We start from the raw sequence: 26,610 nt of genomic DNA on the forward strand, positions 1-26,610 counted from the left end.
GCAAGGTTCTTAGTTCTTATTTTTTAGTTAAGAACTAACCGCTGAGTTCTTAACCACTGGAAGGGATGACGTGGAGTTCTTAGGTTCTTATATAATAAGTTTTACTTTTTGAGTTCTTAGCATAAAAAATTAATTTTTTCTCTCTCAAATTTAAATCAAAGTTATATGAAAATAAAAAATATTAATATTAATGGTATTGTGGGACCGGATGAATAATGCTAAGAACTAATAACTAAGAACTCATGGTTGGAGCAAAATCTACAAAGAGTTGTTTAAGCACATGTGGCAGTACGAGCCCACATGGAGGTTCATCGATGTTGAGGCTGAAACGAAAATCATCAAAAAAGAAAATACCCTTCAAACGTGAGAGCGGGCGAAGGAAACTATTGGTGACCCAAATAAGAGGAACCATTGTCAGCCTAAGGAACCACCGTTGGCGTCAGAGAGCCGGGACCGGAGTGTGATCGGTTATAGGAAGGATAAAAAAAATGGACAATAGTTTTTTTTTGAGTTCTGGTTATGGAACTGGTTCAGTTTGGGCAAGCCGGTTCGCTGTTATACAGTCTGAACCGTGAAGTAACCGGTTCGATGAAAAGGAACTGGGTCGTGGGTCGGATATGGGATGTATGGAAACGCGGAGCATGTGCGATGCAGCTGGGCTGGGTGACGTTGGTGTGGCCGGATCTACACCTGGAGCGTGTGCGACGCGGCTGAGGAGGGCCAGGGCGGCACGAAGTTGGCCCGCAACGACGCGAGCCTGGTACGGCACCGAAGGCTTAGACAGTAAACGCTGAGGATGGAGCCTAGCAACACGCGAAGGAGCACGTGTGGGTATGGGCGACAACGCAAGGAGAGTGCGGCAGTGGGAAGAGGAGCGACGATGGCTACCCTTGTAGGGGGAGGGGTGGCGATTGCACTTGTTTGGGAAGAATAAGGAATTTTTTTTTGAAGGAAACTGAAAAATTAAAAATTAAAAATAAGGCGGCGGCTCAATCACGGCGAGGATCGTACGGGAGAGTGGCTCAATCACGGCAAGATTGCACGTGAGAGCGGCAGCGACAGTCTAATAGTAGAGTGTGGCGGCAGGGGCTCAATCACGGCGAGAATCACACGTAAGAGCAGTTGCAGCGACGACGACGCTCTACAAGTAGAGGGCGGCGGCAGCGGCACGTTCAAGAGAAGATGCAGCGGCAGTGGCGAAAGGAATAAAATAAAATAAAATATAAAAAGAAAGGCTAGGTCATAGGATCAGAACTAGCTTCTGACACCATGAAGGAATTGTATTCCGTGTTTTTTATTGATAAACAACTTAGTATTTATATACAAAGGTCATAGGCTAATAGTTAACTAGGAAATAAATCTAAGTTATATTACATGCGTAATTACATCATAATAAATCAAGAATAAATATTCTAATATTATATTCTAATAAATAGGTATAATTTAATAGACACAATTTTTATGTGACAATATCATGTTACATAAAAACATCCAAATCCAAATGTAGTTTATCTTTTTTTTTTGTGGCGAAGTTCACCTAATTGGTATTCTTTTTCAAGGGAGTTTAATTTGTTCTTCATTTATATTTTTTATTTATAATAGTTTTGTAATGTTTTATAGGGCCTCGAGCATATATAGTAAAAAGAGTATTATTTAGGTGAGAGTGAGAGGATTAATTTTTAACTATTAGTATCTAAAATTTTTAAAGGTATTAAAAATCACATGCATCACACATCCTTGGAACCTTTATCCCTGTTGCACACATGTATCCAATTTTAGTCCTTGTGTTCTTTCTGAACTCACCTTGCTCATTGATTCTATAAGGCAAGGTTGAGTTCTGTGTTCTTGAGTGCTAAAACTCTACTTGTTGTTGTTCTTACCAATCACTGTGGCAGTGGTTGAGAGAAAGTGAGAGGGGCTCTCATACCTAGGTCGATATACTAGGTAGAAATACACTGGGTTGATTAGGAAGAGAACTATGGGTTGTGGGTTCATGAGTGTCTGTAGTTCCTGAATCTTGAGATAGTGGATTTTCTTTCTTTGGGTGCAAACCCTCCAGACGTAGGGGAAGTTTCACTGAACTGGGTTAACAACTTTGGTGTTGTGTCTTGTTTATTTTATGCTTTTACTTTTTACTGTTGTACGATTGTTAAAGCAGTTGCCTAAACATCGCGTAGGACATCTGTCATATGGGAATTAGAATTTCAAATGTTGTAGATGGTCAATAAGTGAAAATTTTATCACTTTTTTCTCGATTGTATAAATTTTCTCTCTTGACTAATGGCGGTTATGTAGTTTATTTTTATTAAGTAGCTAGGCTACTTAAGAGAAAACTTCTACAATGTAGATTTTTCTTTACATCAAAAACCAAGATAATACCTTGCCTTAAAACGAATAATTTTTACGATTGTATTAACATGATTGCATTTAAATATTAATTTAAAATAATTTTATTCCACATTTTGTTGTCACCTTAATATCGAAGTTAAATAATAATCATGACAAAATAAAAATTAAAGATGGAATTGTTTTGAAAAAAACATAACCTATTTGTCAAAAATTCCTTTTTTATTACATTGAGAACTTAAATTCTTTAATTTTTTTTGACAAAGAAAATATATATTAAAGATAACATGAGAGCGAAACTCTCACGAGTACTACAAAGTACAAACATTACAAAAGATAATTAACAAACACACCAAAGCTTCAATAAGGAGAGCATTGACACAATAACAAAAACAAAAAACTTATACAAGAGCAATAAGAGAAGAAAATAAAGGAAAGCTCAACGGGAATAATTCCAGCCCAAGCGAGGAGGCTTTCAAAGCACGAAGCAAGCATCTGCAAAAGTGCCCCAGAGGAGATGATTAGCATAAACCAAACATCCACAAAAGTACCAGGCCAAAATCGTGGTGCAAAGAGTTCCTATCCAAACACGGAAAAAGCACAAACCAACACCCTTCAATAAAGAGATGCAGATCAAGACACTCAAGCAAGAGAGAACATGGGACCAACACTAGCAAGCATAAAAACATCAACCAATAATCACAAAAAACATAAAAGAATGAGCAACAAGAGAGGAGGGTAATTTGATCAAACAACCAAAATAAAGTAAAAGACTAAATCACATCAAAGCCCAAACAGGGCTTACCTAATTGCACCTCGATTTGGCTAAATAATCAGCCAAATTATTTGACTCTCTGTAGATATGTTTTATTCGAATACAGTCTATCTCAACACACATAAGGTCAATGAGATTTAAATCCTAAATTAATTTCCAAAACCTATTCACTTTGCTATTTACCCAACCAACGACAAGACTTGAATCGCTTTCAACCAAAATATGGTGGAGTTGGAATTGTTGACAGAAAATGAGAGCATGGAGAATTGCTTTAACCTCGGCTTCGTAAGCTCACATGTCACCCATTGCCTCAGAGAAAACTCCCAGAGTTTTCTTTGTAGAGTTGCGAACCAGACCCCCAATCCCACTTCTTCCCGGATTACTATGAGAGGACTCATCGACGTTGAACTTTAGAACCCCAACCGAAGGAGGGGACCAGCAGCTAACTCGATGTCTCAGAGGATAATTAAAACGAAGATCAACAAAGCTTAGAATAAAATTGTTACCTGAATACATACACTCTCTCCACCAAGCCTTAATCCACCATGATATCCTCGCGATATGGAGACCCCACACAGTGTCCGAAGAGAAGGCTTTATTTTGAAACACCACTTCATTGCGAGCTAGCATATTGACTAGCCAAGGGCATAGGTAGGGATGTCAATGATACAGGTGGGCATGAGTAGTATATACCCACCACCCGCTCCGCAGGTTAAAATTTATACTCGTACCCGCTCCATACCCGCACGGATATCCATTCAGTGGGTTTTAACCGGATTTTAAAATATCTGTTGATATCCATGGGTACCTAACACCCGTGAACATATATGAATTTGCATATATTTGTTCAATTGAAAATAATATTAAAAACAAAATTTAAGATTTGACTTTACAATCAATCTAACGTGTAAAGGAAAATACTTAGGGCTCGTTTGGCACGCCGTATTAGGCATGATAGTATAAGCTTATACAATACATTATGAGTTTATGCATTGTTTGGTGATGACATTGTATTGTATAAGCTTATCCATCAAAGTCCCCTTATACGTTAAAATGACGTATTATTTAATCCATCATGTGAGTGATGGATAAGGCATGATAAGATTGTGACGTATAAGTTACCATCACCACCACTGTCCATTGCTAACTTACACCATCATTGGCCCCACCACCGCCACCGGTGTTGCTGCCACCACCCGATCACCACTGCCCTACCGTCACCACTGGTGTTGCCGCCACCACCACCACCACCGCCGCCGCCACCGACACCACAACCACCACCCTATCGCCACCGCCACCACCATTGCCTCCACCCTCCACCGTCGCCGCCACCTTGCTGCAGCCGCCACTGCCTTACCACCACCACCACTACCACCCTATCGTCGCCAACACCACAACCACCATCGCTGCCACCACCTGATCACCACCACCACCACCACCGCCACCACCGACACCACAACCACCACCCTATCGCCACCACCACCATAATCGTCGCCACCACCGATACCACAACCACCACCCTATCGCCCCCACCACCACCATTGCCTCCACCCTCCACCGTAGCCACCACCCTATCGCAGCCGCCACCGCCTTACCACCGCCACCGCCACCCTATCATCACCACCACCACAACCACCACCGCTGCCACCACCACCACCAACCTATTTCCGCTGTCACCACCACCACCACCAACACCAACCTACCACCATTGCCACCACCACCACCAACCTACCACCACTTCCATCACCACCACCACCACCGTTATAATCACCTCCATATTCGATTTTTATTATATATCATTATTCAATACTTCACTAAACATAAAATTGCATTAATTTAAACGATATGGTAAATTATACAGAGTATGGCCAAACGCTGGATAGTATAAGAAAGTTATCAGGGCTTATACTATCATGCCTAATACTATCAGGTCTTATACTATCAGGCCTTATACTATACGTCGCACCAAACGGGCCCTTATTTTCTATCCTAATTTGGTGTAAGAGCTTCTTTTTACCATTATCATTGTACAAGTTCATAATTCAAACACAAATTCATTAGATATATATTACACTTAATATACATCTCTTCCTATATTATTAGTCACTTAAACACCTAAACTTCATGATAACTATCTTTCTTAATCATGTGAGACATCAATGCTGAGGATTAGATAATTATTGTTATCCACTCATGCGAGACATCGATGGAGTAGGGTTGAACTGGTGTAGATGAATCATATTCTTAGGCTTGGTTTGTATTTGAATCACTAGCGCACAAAGGTCATTCAATGAAGTTTAATCCCAACATTTCCTCATACTTGTTGTTTCTCCGTTAGTTTATTTTTTTTTTTCCATATATTTTCATGTTCAAACAAAAATGAATCTCATTGTGTAATCATCATTTAAGTTTATTAACTATTGAACGGCGTAAGTATTACACCTCCCTGTGGATACGACAAAACCCTTACTATACTACAATTGAGTCTTGAGAGATTCAAACGTAGAGTGGTAAAAAATATTTCAACAATTATATATATATATATATATAATTATAATATTTTATACATCTGGTGGGTATTCATGAGTATTGATACATCAATATTCGTACTCGCTCCATTAATAAAAAGGGATAGTGGAAATATCCATTAAATAAATCCGTGGATACCCATGAGTGCGGGTAATTTTACCCATAACAAATTTTTATCTACGGATATCTGTGGGTATGGGTAATTTTGACATCCTAGACATAGGGGATCAGCTCCCAGAACAACGGATCATAACAACCTTTCAAATAGCCCCACTCGTCAATCAAAATCCCCAAAGATTGGGGGCAGCACCATAAAACCCATTCTCGTTCCAAAATAGCGTATTAAAGTGGCCCGATCCTCGCACAATGAATTAGGAAGTGATTTGATAATTCCATAACAACTCCACACATGCTACATTTGCCTGCATTCTCAATTATATCCCCACAAGCCACTAGATTAGCCTTGACTGCATATTTATATCTCACTGCTCGCCACAAGAATAACACAAACTTAGAAGGGGTTATTTTGCGCACACGTTTGGGAACAAGCCAGCTCGCAGTACCCAAGAGTTTCTCCTTTGTTGAGAAGCATAAAGCCTTGACTGAAAGTTTAAAATATAAGTAATATACAAACTGCAAGGATTATTTAGATAAAAAATTGTTTCCTAAATTATTTTTCTTAAAATTTAATTTCGTGGAAGATTAATCACATAAAATTCTTAGGTAAATCACCTTCATTCAAACTCTAGAAATATATTTAATTTCAAAAAAAAAAAAACTCTAGAAATATATTTTAAAAGTTATAAATAAAATTTTGAATAAAAAAATCACTATACACGGATGGAAATAAGTTAATGTGTAAATATATATATATATATAAAATGAAATTTCATTAATATAATTGGTTTTGGATATTAATTATTTTATATTTTCTGATTAATATACTATTAAATCAAATCATAACTAGTGGAATTACCCGTGCCCTGCACGAGTGACTGTTGTGATTTACAATCCAAATTTTGTGAAGTATTATGTTTTTTTAGTAAATATATTTTAAAAAATGTTCAAATATATGTTCTTGATAGCGAACATTTTGTATTAATTTACCTAAATTTGATTGATTTAAAAATGAAAATAATTAAGATTTTTAAAATAAAAAAATTAAATTCACTCAACATTTGAAGTAAAAATTTGTTTATAATTACCTTGAATTTTAACCTAAAAAGTTGTGAAATAAAATATATGAGGAATAATATTTTTTTTGTTAAATGAATAAAAGATAGAAAATTTTATTTTGAAAAAAAATTTATTAAGGCTGTCAACTTTCTCTTTCTTTTTTGTCCTGAAGGTACTTGATATCTTCAAAAAGAAAGAAGAGACAAAGCAAGAAGAATTAGCTGCATTGGTTGCAGAATACAATCAAATGATAGCACAACTTAAAATTTTAAGTTGTTCTTCATTGTTTTATTTGGTCTTTGCTCCAATAAAGTCACATGTTAAATTTGTTTTTTATCCACTATTTTACTTTATCTAGTGTTCATCACTCACATTTTAGTTTGTGTTGTGTAATTTCACTTATTTCAGGTTGAACTTGTTTTATGTAGTTTAAGCATTTCCATTGTTGTGTAATTTCAAGCTATATGATGAAATGAATTTGTGTCATTGAAAAGTTATTTCACTGCAGTTATGGCCCTAAACAATTGAATTTTGATTGAAAGGAAAAAATCAGTTGTGTAATTTCAAGCTCCATGATTTTAATATGGTTAATTTTTTCAATTTGTATATTCAGTTATGGGTATAATGTCTGAAACCTTTATTTTTTTCACGTTTTTTACAATGGTATGAGCTGTTTAGAGTTTGGCACTCGAGAAATTTAAAGTTGCAGACATTAAAATGCCTATTATTGTTTCTTTTCCTCTTCCTCTCTTGTGTTTCCATGATTTGTATGTGTAATGTTAATATTCAAAAGTAAATTAAATGCAGCGTATGGCGAATTCGAGCTACGGTGTGTAGCAGATGAGCAGGGGGCTTGGATTGGGCTTGTCGGAGAGTATGTGCAGATTGGTCATACAGTTATTGATTAAGAATTATGTTTTTTTTTGTATATATGGTTTTTTATTTTGAATTTTTTAAGAAAACTGTAATCAATTAATTAGATTATTTTTTATTTTAATTTTTTTAATTGAGTGTAAGATAGAATGGAAGGTGGGTGAGTGATTTTTCGTGAAATGTGTGTGTGGTGGGAAATAAGATTTGACGAGTCAACTGAATTATAATAAGATTTTGAGTTGAAAAGATCACTAAAATTAATTTTTAAAATCTTAAATTATATCATAATTAAATAAGAAAAAACTGACGGTAGATTAAAACACTTTGTACTTCTTAAAAAAACACAATGTTCAAAAAATATATATTTAAAACAATTGTTAAGATGTATTTACTCAAAAGATAGAAAAAAAAAGTGTCACACAACATTTTATTAGACAAAAGTCACCCGTGCAAGACATGAGTAATTCCACTAGTTTATTATATAAGACCTTGAATGCATATAAAGGGGGGCAGAAAAATAATTTTGTAGTTTTAGTAGTTATGAGCGTCACTCTTTCATCCCTTCCATCAAAATTGCGAGTAAGAGATTAGTTTTGAGTATTTTATTTGTATATTTTTATTTGATATCATTTAAATTTTACATTCTCTTCCATCTCAATTTTACTCATTTGTCTTTATATCTCTCTTTTTTTTTTTTATCTATCACATCACATATCATATCTCTAATTACTTGATTACTTCATTTTTTTTCTTTCAATCATGGGGTTGTCGAAATAACTCATGTGGGTTACTAACCCACAACCCAATGGATCAATCAGATATTTTATAACTAAATAAATAAATAAAATACAATGTTGTGGACTTGTGGCCTAATCTAAACTACACGCAATTCAATTTTTGTGTTCCCTAATTTGTAGCAAACTAAAACTAAAGTTTTGTGGAATTATTTTGCTACTGCTATGTGACAAAGATTTTGCCGCTTGTGCTGTGTTTTATGGAATTTTTTTTGTTATTTGCAAAAAAAAAAATGTTTAATGGCTTCTAGTAAGTTGTTTGGGTTTTATTTGCTCCGAAGTTTTAATCTTGTACTTACACAATAATTTTCTAAAAAACATGTTACATTCATTCATTGGAACATGCAATAGTTTTTTTTTTGGGTTACACGGAGGGGCTACGCTCTAAAAGAACTAAGCACTAGGCTCAATTGAGGGAGAGGGCAAGTCCTCACCCTTATCCAGTAAAATAAGTCGATGACAATCGCCAAGAGGAGAAGTGAGTCTGTGTGTTCCAAACGGGAACATCAGAGCCGTTGATGCAAGCCAGTCCGCTACTAAATTAGCATCCCTTGGTGTATAACAACATTTGATACTGCCATGAAAAGACATCCCCCTCCTAATAGCCTCTACTACTTCCCCATATGCCGTAGCCACGGGAGAAGCACCAGATATCATGTTAAGAGCCTCCAAACAATCAGACTCAATAACAAATCGAGAATAATTATCATCAAGAACCACCTCCCACTACTAGAAAACACTCAAATTATGACGGAATTTTGCGACGGAAAACAATTTCGTCCCAAAATAATTAGTTTGTGACGGTTTTGGCGACACTTTCTTGTCGCTAAAGTTTTTTAAAACCTTAATTTAACATTTTGGGACGGAATACAAATTTTGTCACAATTTAGAGACGAAATTAGGAAATTTGTCGCAAATTTGCGACGAATTAAAAAAATTCCGTCCCAATGGAAACATTTATTTTGGAGGGAAGCTTGGCGCCAATTTTGGGGACGCAATAATCTAATTATTCCGTCCCAAGTTGTGACGGAGTAAGCAATAATGCTCCGTCCCAAATGTTTTTTAAAATTATAATTTTTTTTTTGGGACGAAGTTTGTATTCAGTCACAATTTAGTGACACGTTTATATAAACCGTCGCAATGTGGGGACGATATTTATATTCCGTCCCAATTTGAATATTTAGTTTTGGAGGGAAATCAAGGCGCCAACATTGGGACAAAATAATTAGATTATTCCGTCCCAAGTTGTGACGGAGTAAGCAATAATGTTCTGTCTCAAACGTTTTTCAAAATTATAATTTTTTTTTTGGGACAGAGTTTGTATTCAGTCACAATTTAGTGACGCAGTTATATAAACCGTCGCAATGTGGGGACGATATGTATATTCCGTCCCAATTTAAATATTTAGTTTTGGGGGGAAATCAAGGCGCCAACATTGGGACGCAATAATCTAATTATTCCGTCCCAATTTGTGACGGAGTTAGCAATAACTTTCCGTCACAGGTATTTTTTAAAATTATAATATTTTTTTGGGACAGAGTTCTTATTCTGTCACAATTTAGTGACGCAATTATATAAATCGTCACAATGTGGGGACGATATTTATATTCCGTCCCAATTTAAATATTTAGTTTTGGGGGGAAATCAAGGCGCCAACATTGGGACGCAATAATTTAATTATTTTGTCCCAATTTGTGACGAAGTTAGCAGTAATTATTCGTCACAATTATTTTTTTAAAAAATAATCTTTTTTTTGGGACGAAATTTGTATTTTGTCACAATTTGGTGACGCATTTATATAATATGTCCCAATGTGGGGACGACATTTATTTTCCGTCCCAATTTGAAGATTTAATTTTGGGGGAAAATCAAGGCGTCAACTTTATAATACGTTGTCCATTTTGATACGACCTTGTGTGAGTTATTCCGCTTAACTTGTGGGCTGCAGATTTGCTGACCAATATTTTTTATATATTAAAAAATTTAATTAGAAGTACAAAGAGAACATTTTTTGTTTAGAGTTTTACAATTTTGAATAACTAATAAATATTTATTATTATTTTTACTTTATTTATCATTTTTCCAGTCGCGTACAAGCCTTCTAAACTTTAGACTTAAGCGTTGTAGACTCTAACCAATGAAAAGTTAGGCCCACTTATATTGTGATATTATAGTTAGGTTTCATGTTTATCTTAAAGGTCTATTAAACTCAATAAGGTTTTATAATGTGTATAAGGCGCACCAGACCCAATCAGAATCAACGATTAACTTATAGGCCCATCAAGTCCAATGAGGCTTCGCATTACGCACAAGGCTCATTAAGTCCAATAGAAGTTGATTATTGATGTTATAGGTCCATCAAGTCAAATTAAGCTTCATTTCGAACTGGTCATCAAGTACAATGAAACATCTAGTTGATCTCTAATATTCACTAGGCCCGCATGGGTTTCATGTTGACCTCAAATGTCTATCTGACCTAATTATGTTCCATGTTGATCTTAGAAGCTCATATAACCTTATTGGGTTTCATGGTGCTCTATAAGGTCCGTCATAAGATAATGAGGTTCCATGTTGATTTTAAAGGCCCGTTAGACCCAATGAAGCTTCGTGTTGCGTACAAAGTCCATCGAGTCCAATAAAACCCATTATTTGATCTTATAGGTCCATCAAACTTAATTCATATTCATTTTGAACTTAGGACTCATCAAGTACGATGAGACCTCTAATTGATCTTCAATACCCATCAAACTTGACTAGACTTTATGTCGACCTCAATTTTTTATTTTCTACTTTTTTGCCAAATATATAAACATGCATGCTTATATAAGATCTTTTAAAATATATGTGATTATTTTTATTTAAAATCTAAAACAAATATTTTAAAATTCATCATGTATATTATTTCTTTTAACTATATTATACTTCATATCTTTATTTAAATTTAGAGTATTATTTTTTTATCACAAACTTGAAACACTTAAACATTAAGGGTTGAATTATTATATTGATATATTTATTTATTTCAAATTTCTATCTCTTATATCCTTTTTATTTATATTCATCTATATCTTTATTTTAAATTTAAAACTTGTTACTATTATTCTTTACCTCTCACGGTTCAATGCTTGCGCACCGTGGTTCCTTGCCGACTTGCCGTCAGTGGGGGTGCCTGATCGACGACGCTCTCTTGGAGTTCAAGGACATCTGTTTCTTCTCAGTACTCGATTTCATGCTCAGGTTCACGTTTTCTCTACCGCTCGCTCTCGCTCTCGCTCTCGCTCTCAGACTCGTGCTCCAGAAGTCTTCCTTCGAAATCTTCAACGGTAATTTTTCAATTTATCCAATATCCTGTAAATAATCTTTCTAGTGCTTGTATATTTTTCTGGAATGATGGAAAAGGAAATGGCTCTCGTGAGATTTCTTCTTGCTTTGCTTTCACACTTTTGAGTTTATTCTCATTACTGTCTTATATTAGAGCCAAATCACTAGTTAAGCATAGGTCAATGTCTAGTATCCTAGGCTTTCCTCTGTTCTGTTTTGTGGCTTGCTGAAGATGGGTGGTTGTCCCTTATAGTTTTGTAAGGGGCTGTGGACTTTATAATTGTGTTGTTTTGAAATAGTGGTTTGTTGTTTTTTGCTGTGCTGAGGGACAAAGAAATTTCTATTCTTGAAGGTTTTGTTTCTGGAAGAGAGTCTTGTGGGTTTCTAGTTGGCTAAGGCCTTTGTTTTGTGTTTTTCCTTTTCTTCCTTTTGTGCTGTGCTTTGTGAATTTTCAAGTTGCAGGCTAGCCACTAAGGGCATATTGGTGTGAGGTTGGGTGCCAAATATGCGGGGTCTGTCCAAGTTGGTTCTTATCACATTTTATCTGCGTGCTCTACTACGGCTGGATCTCGCCACAGTGCCTACTTGCATATCTTATTTGCCATGTGAGTCTTTTGCTGGAATTGGCTTTGCTACTGCTGTTGTACGACTAAAACTACAAATTAGTGGCTGGGAAAGTAGTCTTAGTTATTAGTTGAATCACTTCTTTTCCTCATTATTTATGTTTCAGCTTGTGCACTGAGGATTCCTTCCAACCTTTTCAATACATTCATGCTACAATGTCCGTGGATCCATTATGATCACTGTGCTGTCAAGTAAAGGTTTCTCTTATGTTTGATTTTGCATGATATAATTAGGCAAGCATGAGCCTGGCCTTTTCTTATTCTGAATAAGGCTAATCTTTGGTAAGAATTTGTTGTTACTTTCTACTAGTAACGTGAAAGCATCCCAAGAATGTTATGTAAATCATTGAGAAAAACACTCAGTTTAGTATCTTGCCTGTTGAGTTTGGAATTTATCATTTTATTGTCTTCATTTGTACTTACTTAATGAATTCTTCAAATCTATTCTCTTTTTCTTTTCATTCTAGTGAAAGACCCTCTCTTATTGCATCTTCAGTTGTAAAACAAAATTTACTGACAAGTTTGCATCTTGCAGGAAGAGTTAAAATCCTCTGAAGGCCTTCAATCAGCTTCAAGATGCTGCAAAGAGTATGTCTTTTGTGGAATTACTTATATGATTTAGATTGTGGAACCACATAGATCCCCTAAAGTATTTTTATAGTGGAAGTTTTATTATTATTTTTATTTTGTAATTGAACTACATAGCTTTAAATAAGGCATATATGTTTCTAAAAACTAATATTAAATTTCTGTTTTCTGAAAATTTCTAGCCCGGTACATTTTGGTTAAATCCTCCCCTTTCATTATTGTCTATAGTGAATATTTTGTGCTTCTCTTCTATGTAGCAAGCATCATGTATAGGTTGTTACAAGGATATGTTAATAAAGCTGACAAAACTAGTGTAGTAGCTTGGGAAGGAACTCGACAAAGGACAAGTAGAGGGAAGGACTTTGAAGGAAGTATTGAGACCAATTGATGACGGTTAGTTCCTATGCCATCATGCATAATGTGAACATAATCTCTTAGGCTTATATCCATCTATCTATTTGGTTACCTACAACAAATATAACATTTTATTATTTTATAGTCTTCTTGTCTTTTTTCCATTTAATTTAGTGCCTTGTTTTATACGTTATTGACACTATGAATCTGATAGGGTCTAATTAATCTGAAACTCCCAACAAAGAAGTTCTAGCAACTCCCAACAAAGCACCAGCGGCAACCCCACTAGCTATGAAGAATTCAGAATTGCTAACCCAGATAAATCTTGCTCTAAAAGATCTATAAAAGACAAAAGAACAATTGAGAAGCTAAAAGAAGCACAAAGAGTAACTAAGGAAGCAAATGAGAAACTTATGGAGGCATTGGTGGCTAAAAAACGGGTTGAGGAAGATTCTTAAATTGAGAAGCTCCGCAGTTTTGAATCCGGACATGCTGGAATTGAAGCTATTCAAAAGATGGAAGAGGATGGTAAAAAGAGCTTTGAAGGTGTAAGGAACCAGCATGCTTACTATGTGGCTTGAAAATAAGTAACTTTTTTAGGGAAACTCTAAGTAATTTTGGTATTTTTTGTATAGTTGTGATCTTTATGAATTACATGAAGCTTGTTGTTAATGAAGAGTTGATTCTTGATTAATGTTATTTTCATATTTTGTTAGTTATTATTGCAGATTAATTTGAGATTTCTTACTAATTTAATTAAAATCAAAATGTGAAGAAAATAAAAAACGCTAAAAATTTGGTTGTGCTGCTATTTATCCTAATCTTCAACTTAGTGACGGAAATATTTTGTCACAAGATTTGGGATAGACTATGTTGTTCTCAGTTCTGTCACAACATATTACAATATCCGTCACTAACTCCGTCACTAACTCCGTCACAAAGATTATTATTTGAAAAAATTAAAACTTATTAAATTCCGTCCCAAAATGCGACGGAATGAAAGATTCTGTCGCAACTAATTTATTATTTTCTGTCACAAATTTCGTCACGAAATTATTATTTTAAAAATGTAATTTATTATATTCTGTCTCAATTTCCGTCCCAAATTTGCGACAGAATAATAAATTCTGTCCCAAAACTTTTGCGACGAGCAATATAGCGACACAATTTTTTGCGTCACAATTCCGTCCCAAAATTATTTTGGGACGGAAATTTTAACTAGTGTGCGACGGATTTTTTCGCCCCAAATTAGTGTTTTTGTAGTAGTGTCCACTGCTGTACGAATTCCAATAAGCTCAGCAAACAAGGAATTTGACGTGCCCAAAACATGCAATAAACTTATTATGGGTTGCTAAGCACAAGTAAATACATCAAGGGCATAAAAATAATTTAATTATAAAATCTATCTCCTTTTCCTTGTATGAACCAAACATAAAAAGTATTAAAATCTCTCTTCTCCCCTCCGTTGAATCAAATAGAGCCTACAAGTTACACCACTAGATTATGATTTGTAAGGTTCTACTTATCTAAACATCAAACCGAGATCTTCACACATATATATATATATATATACACACATATATATATATATTTCACACCTAAGCAAAGTACTCTATTTTAGATATAATTTTCATTTTTTATTTGTCATTTTTTTTCTTCTAAAAAGTGTTTACTTATCCATTGTATCTTTAAATAAAATTGTTTAATCAAATGGTTTACTGGACTTGTTATTCAAAAGTTCCTTTTTAATTTTATAAAATTATTTTCCTATATACTTTTCATCATTTATTTATTTTTGAACTCACTTTTCATTATTTATTTTAAAATGTGTTTTCTTAGTTAGATAGTTTCTTGCTAAAAAAACACTTTTACATTGATTTGTCCAAACTATGAAAACATTTTTCATAGTTTTTTTACCGGAGGAAAAGTAACAAATTAAAAACTAAAACTAACTAACTACATCTAAATACAGAGAAGCATAAACAAACAACGGAAACGCCTCCAAATTCGTCTCTAGGCTCCGGACAAGCTAGCCTAACGCACCAAACAATCTGCTGTATTATTCTTCTCACGCTGAACAGGTAAGCATTGCACGTGCAGTTAAAAAGATAATATTTTGTTATTTAATTATTTGGGGGTTGAGTTAAAGAAATGGTTAGTTATTAAAGAAGATAATAATAATTTTTTCCTTAATTTGTCACATCTTGTAACTGAATAGAAAGTTTATTTTTTTGAAACTAATAATAACTCAATAGAAAGTCTTTGATTTGGGTTGTGACGCGTGACAGACACGCTTGTTTATTTGGTGCTTGATCTCTACGCTACGCGCCTACGCAGAGTTATTATATTATAAATAAACACACACTTGACCGATGAAGAAAGAAAATATAGTCGTTGTAGGTGGCGCGAACAAGAAGAAAGGGAGAAGAGAGGGAAAGAGTTTGTTCAACGTTCATGGCTTCTGCCCTTCGTGTTCTTTCTTTCTCAGATAAGCGTGTTTGCCTTTCGATTTAGGGTTTTTTCTTTCCCTCTCTTTCTTTCTTCAAATTTCTGATTTAGGGTTTCTCTCTTGTTCAATGTTTGGTTGGTTTCTACAAAGAGAGAGGTATCCCTTCGTGCTCTTTCTCTTTTCTTTCTCAGATAAACGTGTTTGGCTATCGATCTCTCTTTCTTTCTTCTTGGTGCCCGATTACGGATTCTTCTTCAAATTTCTTCTTGGCTTTTCTGATTTAGGGTTTCTTTATGCAAGAATGCCAATATCGATTATGGAACCTTGTTTCCTTTGTCCTTGTCCCTGCGGCCTTTTACATTTGAGGTTGAGCCTTCTTTGGGCTTCCCCTTTCTGAGTATGCAAGTCCCTAAAAAAATATGATGAATCATGTGACCAATGTCCCTGAAGTCTCGAGAATGGTAATTTCGATTGCGGCCCCATGTTTGCATTTGACCCGGTCCCTTTTCGGATGATGGTAATTTGAGGGATAAGCCTTCTTGGGGCGCCTAAAGGCTGACCCTTTCTGAGTTTGCAAGTCCCTAAAACGAGATGGTTAGTTACGATGTCCCTAAAGTCCCGAAAATTCTAATTTCAATTGTGGACCCATGTTACCTTTGACACTGTCCCTTTCCGGATGATGGTATTTTGAGGGCTAAGCCTTCTTGGGGTGCCTAAAGGCTGACCCTTTCTGAGGTTGCAAGTCCCTACAATGAGATGGTTAATGACCATGACCCTAAAGTCCCGAGATGCTAATTTCGATTTGTGACCCTTGTTGCTTTTGTCCTGTCCCTTTTCGGATCATTGAATGATGGTAATTTGAGGGTTAAGCTTTCTTGGGGTGCCTAAAGGTTTCATCTTTCTGAGTTTGCCAGTCCCTAAAATTAGATGGTTAATCATATTGGCTAAAATAGTGGACCCTTGTTGCCTTTATCTCTTGGGATGATGATAATTTGAGGGATGACCCTTCATGGGGGATCCAAACGAATAATGAATGACATTTAATATTTGACTGAAATTGAGTCCCTAAAATGGTTAATAATGTCGATGACTCTAAAGTCACGAAAATGCATTCCTATTATGGACCCTTGTTGCCTTTCTTTTCGGTTGACGATAATTTGAGGGATGAGCCTTCTTCAGGTGCATAAAGGCTTCCCTTTTTTGACAAACGAGTAATTTGAGGGATCCAAACTAACATTTGACGGAAATAATTGCTGAAAGTCTCTAAAATGAGACGGTTTTTAAATCTTGATAATCAATGGTACTTAACCATTCGTGCATTACGGTGGTGATTGCTATGATCTTATTGTGGGTGATATTGATTCTGGAAGTTTTGTATCATGAGGGAAAAGTAGACTGATGGACTTGCCTGCTTATATTGTGGACCTTCTCTTTCTTGATTTTTTTTTCTGCTGTGTGCCTTTTGGTGTTGATAACTGTGTAATGAGTTGAAACTACTTGAATTTGTATGAGTTGGTTGATTTTTGTGTTGCTCTAGAGGAAGTAGAAGAGACAAAGTTATTAACTTTTAGGCCCAGTGAATACTTATGCTGCTTTAATCAATTGGGCATCATGTATATCTGATAAAAAATCTTGCCCCATTGCCCCTAATTACAACTTTGATGGTTTTTTGATGTTGATAACTGTATAATGAGTAGGTTGTACAGAGGTGATGTTTACCTCATTATTCAAGCTCTGAAATAGGGGATATTGATAATTGCTTAGAACAATTCAAGCAATGGAAACGAGTTATTATGTCTAGTGCTGTACTTCTCAACCTAACACAACTGATTTTTCAAGTCTTGTGTTCCACTTGTTGCTTGAAATTTGCTGAAAACTGGATTGTATTTGTTTTTCTACATTTTTTCACCATATCCCCATTTTTACAGATACTGAAAAATGTGGAAATGGCCAAAGAAGTTCCCCTTCAAGAAGGAAATTCATGAATGAAAAATGCAATGAATTTCCCCATTTTTTTCAGTGTACTTTATGTTGCTTTTTGTGTAGAAAAAATGTCTCTGTATGTGTTATTTTCCTGCTTGCATACTTTTTGATTGGTAACCAAACGAAGTCTAAGCCATTTTTAAATTTTATTTTGATGAATGTGATCAATTTTAGGATTTGTACATTTAATCACCTAACTTAGGAATGCATGTCATGTGCCTTGCTGAAGATGAAGGACAGGGAGAAAAGTTGTTTTGGTGATTCACATGATTTGGGCTTGTAACTTTTGTGACATGGCTTGCTTTCAGGTGAAGATTCACAGGTGGGAAGCGGGGTGCGTAACATTAGTGTTAACAAGAGTGTGTCTATAAGTGATTCTCCAGCTTTGACCACGACAGCAAAGATCATTGGCTTTGCAACAAGTTTGGTACTACCCCTCTTCCCCCAAGCAATTCTCTGGGTTATAGTCTTCCTCCTTGGCATCCTTGTAATAGTTTCACACTTCCTCCCCCACCAGCAGATAAAAAACGTACTGGGCCACGGCTTAAGTTTTAGTTTTACTACTTTTATGTCACAAATATCTTATATTAAGTTATACTATGCTTAGTAATTCACAGTTGTATCCATATCCCTTGTCGATATTATTAGTTTCTTGAATTTGGGTAGTTCACGAGGGTATGGAGTGGTCAATGGAGGGCCTAGGATATATTTTAAGATGCTTAATGTTAATGGTTTGCTCCTGAACATTCTGGCTTGTTTGCTTTTCAGCATGCCCTGTATGTTACCTTCCGGTGGATGAAGCCATTGCACTTATGCCAAAGTTCCCCTCACCTTCACCGGTGCTTAAGAACTTAACATATATCTACTAGCAAAATCTAAGTAGAGAAGGTGAATTTGGTGGTTCAGACTTTGGTGGTAATCGGTTATCCTACTTTGAGGTAAAGAAATGATTCTTTTGACATACGAGAGTCAATGAGTGAGCACCGTGGGTATGTGTTGTTTTCGTTGGATGTATGTTTTCCTTTTGTGTACATATACATATATGCACCAAAGAATGTTATTTGAGGCTATAATTTGTCTATCCCGGTACTATAGGATGTTTCTCCTCTCGTCTTACTCACATCTTTCCATTCTGCATCTTCAATGATGCATATATACGTCATTCAGATTTGTTAGAGGAATTAAACCTGGCCGCAACACAAGATTTGATATGGATGAAGATGACCTCCTTGACACGGAGCAATGTCGTGGCATAGTTGTTGCGTCAGCCATATTTGGTCCGTATAATGTGGTTTCTGGTTTTATATAGTTATTTAAGCCGATACTTTGCTGATGAAGTGAATCTGTCGTTCAGGAAATTTTGACGAGATAAATGAGCCAAAAAATATAAGTGAGCATTCAAAACAGACTGTATGCTTCCTCATGTTTGTGGATGAAGATTGAAGAAACAGAAAAATATTTGAGGAGTTATGGCAGGCTGGGAATCAGCAAGAAGATTGGTTTATGGAGAATTATTGTTGCTCGTAAACTTCCTTACACAGATGCGAGACGCTCTGGAAAGGTCAGAGTTCTATGTTCGCAAGCACCATCATGACTGTGAACTGGAAACTAGCATATTGGTTGTTAATGTTGCTAAGTCTTTGATCTGATCATTATTTTGTTGCTTTGGAAAGCTAACAATTTTTACTGTGGTTTCATCTTTCTATAATGAACCTTGGAGGCGCTAGTATGCTTTACTGACTGACCCTCATTCACAGAATGGGAAGGGGAACATGAAGGGAAAAAAACTCAGATCAACAGACCTAATATTGGCTACATCCCTCTGAGCATTATGCTGATTTTTTCCATTCAAATTTTTTCGGTAGGAATTGAAATAACAAAATATGTCACTCACACTTGTTTTATCTTGTTTAAGAAGTAGTGCTTTTATGGACTTGTGACTTAAACTACTTTTTCTAGAGATTCCAAAGTTTTTGTTGCATAGAATGGTCCCATATGCCCGCTACTCTATATGGCTTGATGGAAAGCTTGAGCTTGTTGTTGATCCATATCAAATCCTTGAAAGGTATATTTCAGTATCGGTCCTTAATACTATATACCAATACATTTTACATGTAAAAATTATGTGGGGATCCCTGTTCAGTCCTACGTTTGTACAGTATCTGTTTCTATCTATCTGTTATGGTAACTTGAATCACAAACTTGATAAGCCTTATTCTGGTAATCTGGTCTCAGTTTCAATTTATTAATTGTGCCTTGATTGAGAACCTAATAAACCATGTTTGAGTCATTTACCTTACCATCTTCCTAAACTTTAAGGTCCTAAAAATGCCACTTAGGCTGCCCAATCTAGAAATTCCCTTTTGGGCTAGCAAAGCTATGCTCACATAAAGAAGTAAAATAGTCCAAGGCACCTCAGAAATCTTGATCTCAGCAGCTCAGCTTGCGCTTATTGTAAATTAGAATAATTAATTGTCTCCTGCAACAATGAGATACATTATAGGATTATGGGTTTAATGTTTCTGGTTCAAATTCAAAGTACTAGAATCTTGCCAAATGCCTGCGTTAGCATATAAAAGTATCATTTGGAGAATGTAGAATTTAATTGTCAGCAGCTTCTTCTGTTGCTTTGTTTTTTATTCCATGTTTTGGGGTATTAGACTTTCATATGTGCTGGCCTGGGTTATGTCCCTGAATGTAATTTATCAAAGTGCATATGTATACCTATATATACTGAATTTGTTCTCGCTTTATTTTGCTATTCATCTTGATAGAATACATGTTCTGGCGCCTAAATTACTCTCATCTTTATTCAGGTTTTTGTGGAGGAAGAATGCAACTTTTGCAATATCCAACCATTATAGGCGCTTTGATGTATTTGTTGAGGCTGAGGCAAATAAAGCTGCTGCAAAGTATGATAACGCCTCTATTGACTTTCAGATTGAGTTTTACAAGAAAGAGGGATTGACTCTGTATACAGAGGCTAAACTTCCTTTTATTAGTGGTAGGTTAAACGCCTCTTGATGTTTTCAAGGAGATGTCCAGGATACTCAAGCCAGGTGGACTGGCCATAATGAGGTGATAAAATTTTGTCAACTTTTAATTTGGAATCACTTCAAATTAGCAGTTTTATAAAATCTAATATTGAAAAAAAACTTGTCATGAAGCACTTTCCTACAAAATCATCACTTTCTTGGATACTTAAACTTATTCATCTGTATAATAAACTAAGTAATCCGTCCTCAGCTTTTCTGGACTCTTCTAACAGTCCAGTACCGAGAATCGATATTCTAGGTTAAGAAGTCATGTTTAGAAAATACCTAGATTCTTGTAGCAGAAGAGGAAAGAACAAAGAAAAGAAGGTTACACAAGTAGGCTGAAGTGTCAGACATATGTATAATGCATATAAATGTTATATCTTTTCCTAATGTAAATATTTAAAATCAATGAAATTAGCATTATAAAACAATCTGTAAGAAATTTCACACTAAAAAAAGACAACTTTAGTTGTGGTTGACAATTTTAGACCACTTATTATCATAAAGTGGCTCATCTAATTCTTTTTTAGATGCTACTTTTCACAGTAAATGCACTTTTTAACAAGGTCAGTTCATGTTTCGGTCATACATATCCAAGCTCTGTTACACCTCAGTGGCTAAGATTTATATTCATTTGTATCAAAATGTAGAGAAGATGTTTCTTTGTTTCATACTGCAATCAAATAAGAAATCTTATGAGGATTGCCTGTTTTCCGCTTAATGATGTTCTATCATTTATTGGTCTTATATCTCTTAAGTGCTTTCCAACAAACCAAGGACGACTTCATTGATGATATTAGCTTTTCAAACCGGTGCTTCTGGACAAAAGCCATTTCTATATGGACATCAACTGGGGATGCTGATCATGTTATGATTGTTGGTTCATATTTCCATTATGCTGGTGGATTTGAACCCCCTGAGATAATTCCTTAACTGATAATTTCTTATCTTGCCTGTTTGAAAGACATTCAGCTATCTGCACAGTCATGATTATTTTTCCCATTTAAGTTCACACACATTTTGTTGGGACAAGCTTCAAGCTGCATGAATCTCACTCTTTCTAATATCTAACTTACTCTTCCCCCCTGTGCTGTATTATTCTTTACTTCTTAGTTCTCACGCACCAACTGTTAATTTATCTGACTCATAACTCAGTGTGCAACAAAACTTGCCCCTTGTGATTAAGCTTGCATAATCTATCCATGTTTCGACTAATAGTCATTAAAGAATTATGATATGATGACAAGTCTTTGCAATGTTTCAGAAGGTATGAAAGTGTTACCATTGCTGAAGTAAATTGAAGGTGTAATGCTGTTTACGTTTTTCTGTAGGCTGTCAATATATCTCCAAATCCTGGACTGTCTGATCCGATGTACATTGTGTACTCTAGGAAGCTTTCTACCGCTTGAGATAAATATGAACTGAAAGAATTTGTATCAATGTGTCTACTTATCAGCAGTGACTCTGATGGGAGACTCTCTTCACATTGTATGTAATTTTTTATTTTTAAATTTTTTAAAGCAATTTTTCTGAGCTATAAACTATTTTATTGTGGCATATCAACATATGCATTATCCAGTAGATAAATAAATTTATTGAATACTCAAATTGAATTCTGATCTCTTCGTTTCTTGTACTCTAAATCATGCACTAAAAATTGCTAGTTTACCCAAAAGAACTGGGAAGATCTTTCTTTCTGTTCATGAGAGATCTGGAAGCGTCAAGATTCCAAAAGCTCTAGTTTCTTTACAGTCCCTGGTGTTGGTTGGCTTTTGGTTTCACGCGTTCGGAGAATTAAAATACAAAGTAAAGTGGGTGTCACACGTGCATGCATGTTTAGATTGTGGATACTAACATCCAAGGTTAAGGTACCAATGTTTGTTATAAAAGATCTAATAGAAAAAACTAGAAACCACTGACAGTTTGACATAGAATAACCATGCTCTGAGGAAAGCTAGAATCAGGATTCTATTAGTGTTATCTAGTTTTAACTTGGAAGATCTCTTGCTGGACCACTTGTTAACCACTATCTAGAGAGAACTAGAAAAGGAATATTTGCACTAGTGAAAAAGATTGATCTTTTTTTTTTAATAAAAAAAGAGACAGAGTACATCTTTCTACAAGTGGTTTTAAAGTTATAATCAATTATGGAGGGAAGCTTATGTAAGTTGCGTCCGAGCTCCATAATTGATTCAGAAGAAAAGATAAGCTAATTCAAATATGCTCTAATTTGAAAGTCCTCGAGTACATTGGGAGGCAAATGGATCAAACCCAGCCCTGTTTGTAGCGGCAGAAGAGGTCTTCTGTTTGAGCATTTTTGTATGCACTATAGGCAATGAGATAGACCTATAAGGATTACAACAGCCACAACCAAGATGATATTGGCTTTCCTCCACTCTTTTCTGAGGTTCCCAAGTAGACCTGCCTTGCATGCATTGCAGTTGTTGCAGAGCTGGTTCTGGTCATTGTTCCATAAGTAGCAATCTGGGTCTGACATAGGATTCACAGGGCTTATCCAAAGAATTGGGTTCACATAATTGTACCCACAAGCAGTTGGAGGTTTACAACGCCTTGACTGTTAAACCAGTAGAAGGAACTGAATTAACAAGAGTAATGAATAGTTTTGTTTTCCAAGGAAAGAAGTAAAGACAGGACTATGACAAAGAAGAGCGTTAAAGCAAACAAATCTAAGATACAGAGGCCACAGGCTGGCAACAATAGCAAGACTTCTTTATCATGTGCAATAGAAACAAAAAAAGATGAACTTAACTATTCTTGGCTAATTATTTTATTCTGATATAAAATTTCACAGTTTCTCTTTAAGTGAATCAGTTAGTATAGCCTTTTTCAGCTGGTATAGACCTTTTCTAAGGGCACAACCATACTGCCTATCCTAGACCAATAATTATACTAAAAGCTTAACTATTAGGTAAAAACATAATAAATAGTTTTGTATTATATTAGTAGCAGGTTATCCTGCTTCAACTACAGTTAGTGCCAATCTGATCTTACAACAAAACTGTGATGTGGAAAATCCAAGCAATTTAAAACCCATCCATGAAAGTAACGGTTTATTCATCCTCAATGCATAATGTGAATTCCTATGTATGATTCTATCTTCTAACAACTCTCAAGATCAGCAATTTAAAGTTTCTTTGAGCATATAACATGGTGACATGTTAGTGCATGCTTGGAAACACAAATCAGGGTGAAGGTAAAATCACAGTGGACGGTCACATAAGGTATCCTGAGTCTGCATGAATAAAGTCAAGCAGAAAACCACTGGCTGATATGTGGGGAAGAAAGAACTTGACTTGCAGTGCAACTGAAAGTAGAGTTCAGTTCAGTAAATTGAAAGAAGAAACACTTGTAATAACTAACAGAGTCAACAAATTAGGATTCAGGATACAAACTTTTATCAGATATGAAGAAAAAGGTGGCAGAGAAAGAGAGAGACCTGTAAAGAAGTGATACTGTGATACGAGAGTTGAAGAATTGATTAGCAGTGATGTAATCCTGGGTGAGCTTTATGCAGACATCAGAATCAGCCAAACACGTCCTTATTCTGTTCCAGCTCCGAGAACCCGTGACATGGTTCCTGAGCCAGGCAGAGAATCCATCGAGCCTGGACTCCCTGTAGCCTCTTCCTGGAAATAGCTTCCATCGGGTCGAGTAACTATAAATGCAAAGACGAGGAGAAAAAGGGCCATGCAGCAAAGGTAAAAGGCCAAGAGGCCCTGTTTGTTCCAGTAAGCCTCGACGAAGCCAGTTATGGAGAGGAGGATGAGGATGCCGAGGATGAGGACATGCCAGCGGAAGGTGTGGATGCACTCGTTGTCTGGCTTGGAGGCTAGCCACACATGACACACCAGAGGCTATGATGGGTATTGAGGCCATGAGAGCTATGAAGTTCACCACTGCAGTTATGTTGTTGCTTACCCCCATCAGTTGCTGATCTGCTTTGAGGTTGCAACTTAGACACTTGACAGGTGGAGGAGCAGTTATATGAAGATGCTCGTGGGGATTCAATGTGTGGAAGTGGAAGGGGTTTTCTTTCTTTGGTTTGGTTTTCCAACTGGTTCATATATTGGTGTGTATGTGTATAATGGCAAGAAATACAGTAAGAGAAGAGAGAAATAAATGATGGTTTTTGGTTTATTCATTTTACCTCACTTTCTCTTTTTTCTCATTTTCATAAATTTTCTCTTCACATCTCAAATTTCTCACTTTTGTCTTTGTTAATTTTTTTGATATATTTAATATGCTATAAATCGTTTAAAATATCATTTTAATTATTACCGATTCAACTACGGTTAAACCTTTAAATCTTAAATCGTTGTCTTGACCAGTTCAATGTTCGATTCAGTTTTAAAACATTGTACGAGCATTTGAGGGTGGGTCAAGTATGCTTCTCTTCTCGTCATCTCGATCTTGTATCTCGTTGGGACAGTCAATTTGTTCCTTTTGAGAAGGTTGAGGATGAGCTCTAAACCTGTACATCGTGAGAAGAGATGGTGACCTAGCAACCCCGCTAGGAAGGATGGTGGCTTTGCATCGCCGGTGTCCTGAATAACAAAAGGGAAGAACAAGGTTAGGGATGAAGGGTGAAGTTATTTCCCTCCATTGATTTTAAAAACCAAATCTATTCTTTAAAAGCCAAATCAATCTAAATCATTTATTGTTTAATTTTAAATTAAATTTGGCTGAGAAATAAATATTAGAGTTGATAGGGATAGTATGTCACGAGTGTTCCATCATTATCTTTTTATCTACACCGGTGTAACAAACTAGAAAAAATAAGGCAATAAATATTATTTTATAATAGTAATAACCTTACTTAGATTTTTTAATTTTTTAATATTAGGATGAAAACAAACATAGAATTAAGTCTGAAAAAATGCCTTCATAGAATTTGAACTATTTTCACCCTTTGAAAATGCATAAAAGACTACTGTTTAGAAGAGTTTAATAAATATGTAATGTCAGTGTTTTGTACTAACATTCAATACAACACGCCATGTAAGATAAATAAATAACATTCATTTTTAATTTTAATCAAAGTATAAGCTAAGTATAATTTCTAATTTAACAGAAATCAATTGAATGTATGTGTAAACCAATTTTACACTCACACAATTCGATTAACTTTATCTAAGTCTTAAATTGCTCTTCAAATATATAAACTAATCTTCAGATATATTTGTTTTTTTACACGTAAGAAAAGTTCAAATTGAATCAAGCACTCTACTTTAGATATGATTTTCATTTTTTATTTGTCATTATTTTCTGAAAACTAAAAAGTGTGTACTTATCCATTGTATCTTCATATAAAATTATTCAATCAAATGTTTTTTTTAATCTATTTAATCAAATAGTTTTTTTTTACAACGGAAAATTAACAACAAAATATAAAGCTAAACTATAACATCTCTGCAAAGCTGGGGAACAATACTCGCGGGAGGGAGCTTCCAAACTTGCCACCCACGCCTCACTCTAGTCGCATATTTCGCTAAAGCATCTGCCACCATATTCCGCTCCGCGCAATATATTTCAGTCACTTGCCATTTTTTTTATTGTAGAAAATTATTTTCGTATATAATGTTCATTATTTATTTTAAAATGTGCTTATTTACTTATATATTTTATTGCTAAAGTACAGTTTTACATTGATTTATCCAAACATATGATTTTTTTTTTAAATATCCAAACATATGAAAATATTTTTCATGGTTGTTGAGGTGGACAAAACAAAATTTGATTT

At 35.4% G+C, this 26,610-nt stretch overlaps 1 long non-coding RNA gene and 2 pseudogenes across 3 annotated transcripts; 2 read left to right on the forward strand and 1 right to left on the reverse strand.

Moving 5' to 3' along the window:
• The first annotated feature begins 11,595 nt into the window (after positions 1-11,595).
• On the forward strand, positions 11,596-14,094 carry LOC130731187 (uncharacterized). Of its 3 annotated transcripts, none has more exons than XR_009016586.1 (5): positions 11,596-12,419; positions 12,545-12,719; positions 12,973-13,025; positions 13,283-13,418; positions 13,594-14,094. It is a non-coding gene; the product is annotated as an uncharacterized LOC130731187 (long non-coding RNA). The 3 variants fall into 3 exon arrangements; XR_009016587.1 differs by having other exon boundaries at positions 12,545-12,635; XR_009016588.1 differs by having other exon boundaries at positions 12,545-12,629.
• Positions 14,095-18,019: 3,925 nt separating this feature from the next.
• LOC130726777 (probable hexosyltransferase MUCI70) lies at positions 18,020-23,236 on the forward strand (annotated as a pseudogene).
• On the reverse strand, positions 23,115-24,794 carry LOC130731188 (tetraspanin-2-like; annotated as a pseudogene).
• Between the last annotated feature and the right edge of the window lie 1,816 nt (positions 24,795-26,610).

Source organism: Lotus japonicus, chromosome 1 (genome assembly GCF_012489685.1).
Source record: "Lotus japonicus ecotype B-129 chromosome 1, LjGifu_v1.2".
Lineage (NCBI taxonomy): Eukaryota > Viridiplantae > Streptophyta > Magnoliopsida > Fabales > Fabaceae > Lotus > Lotus japonicus.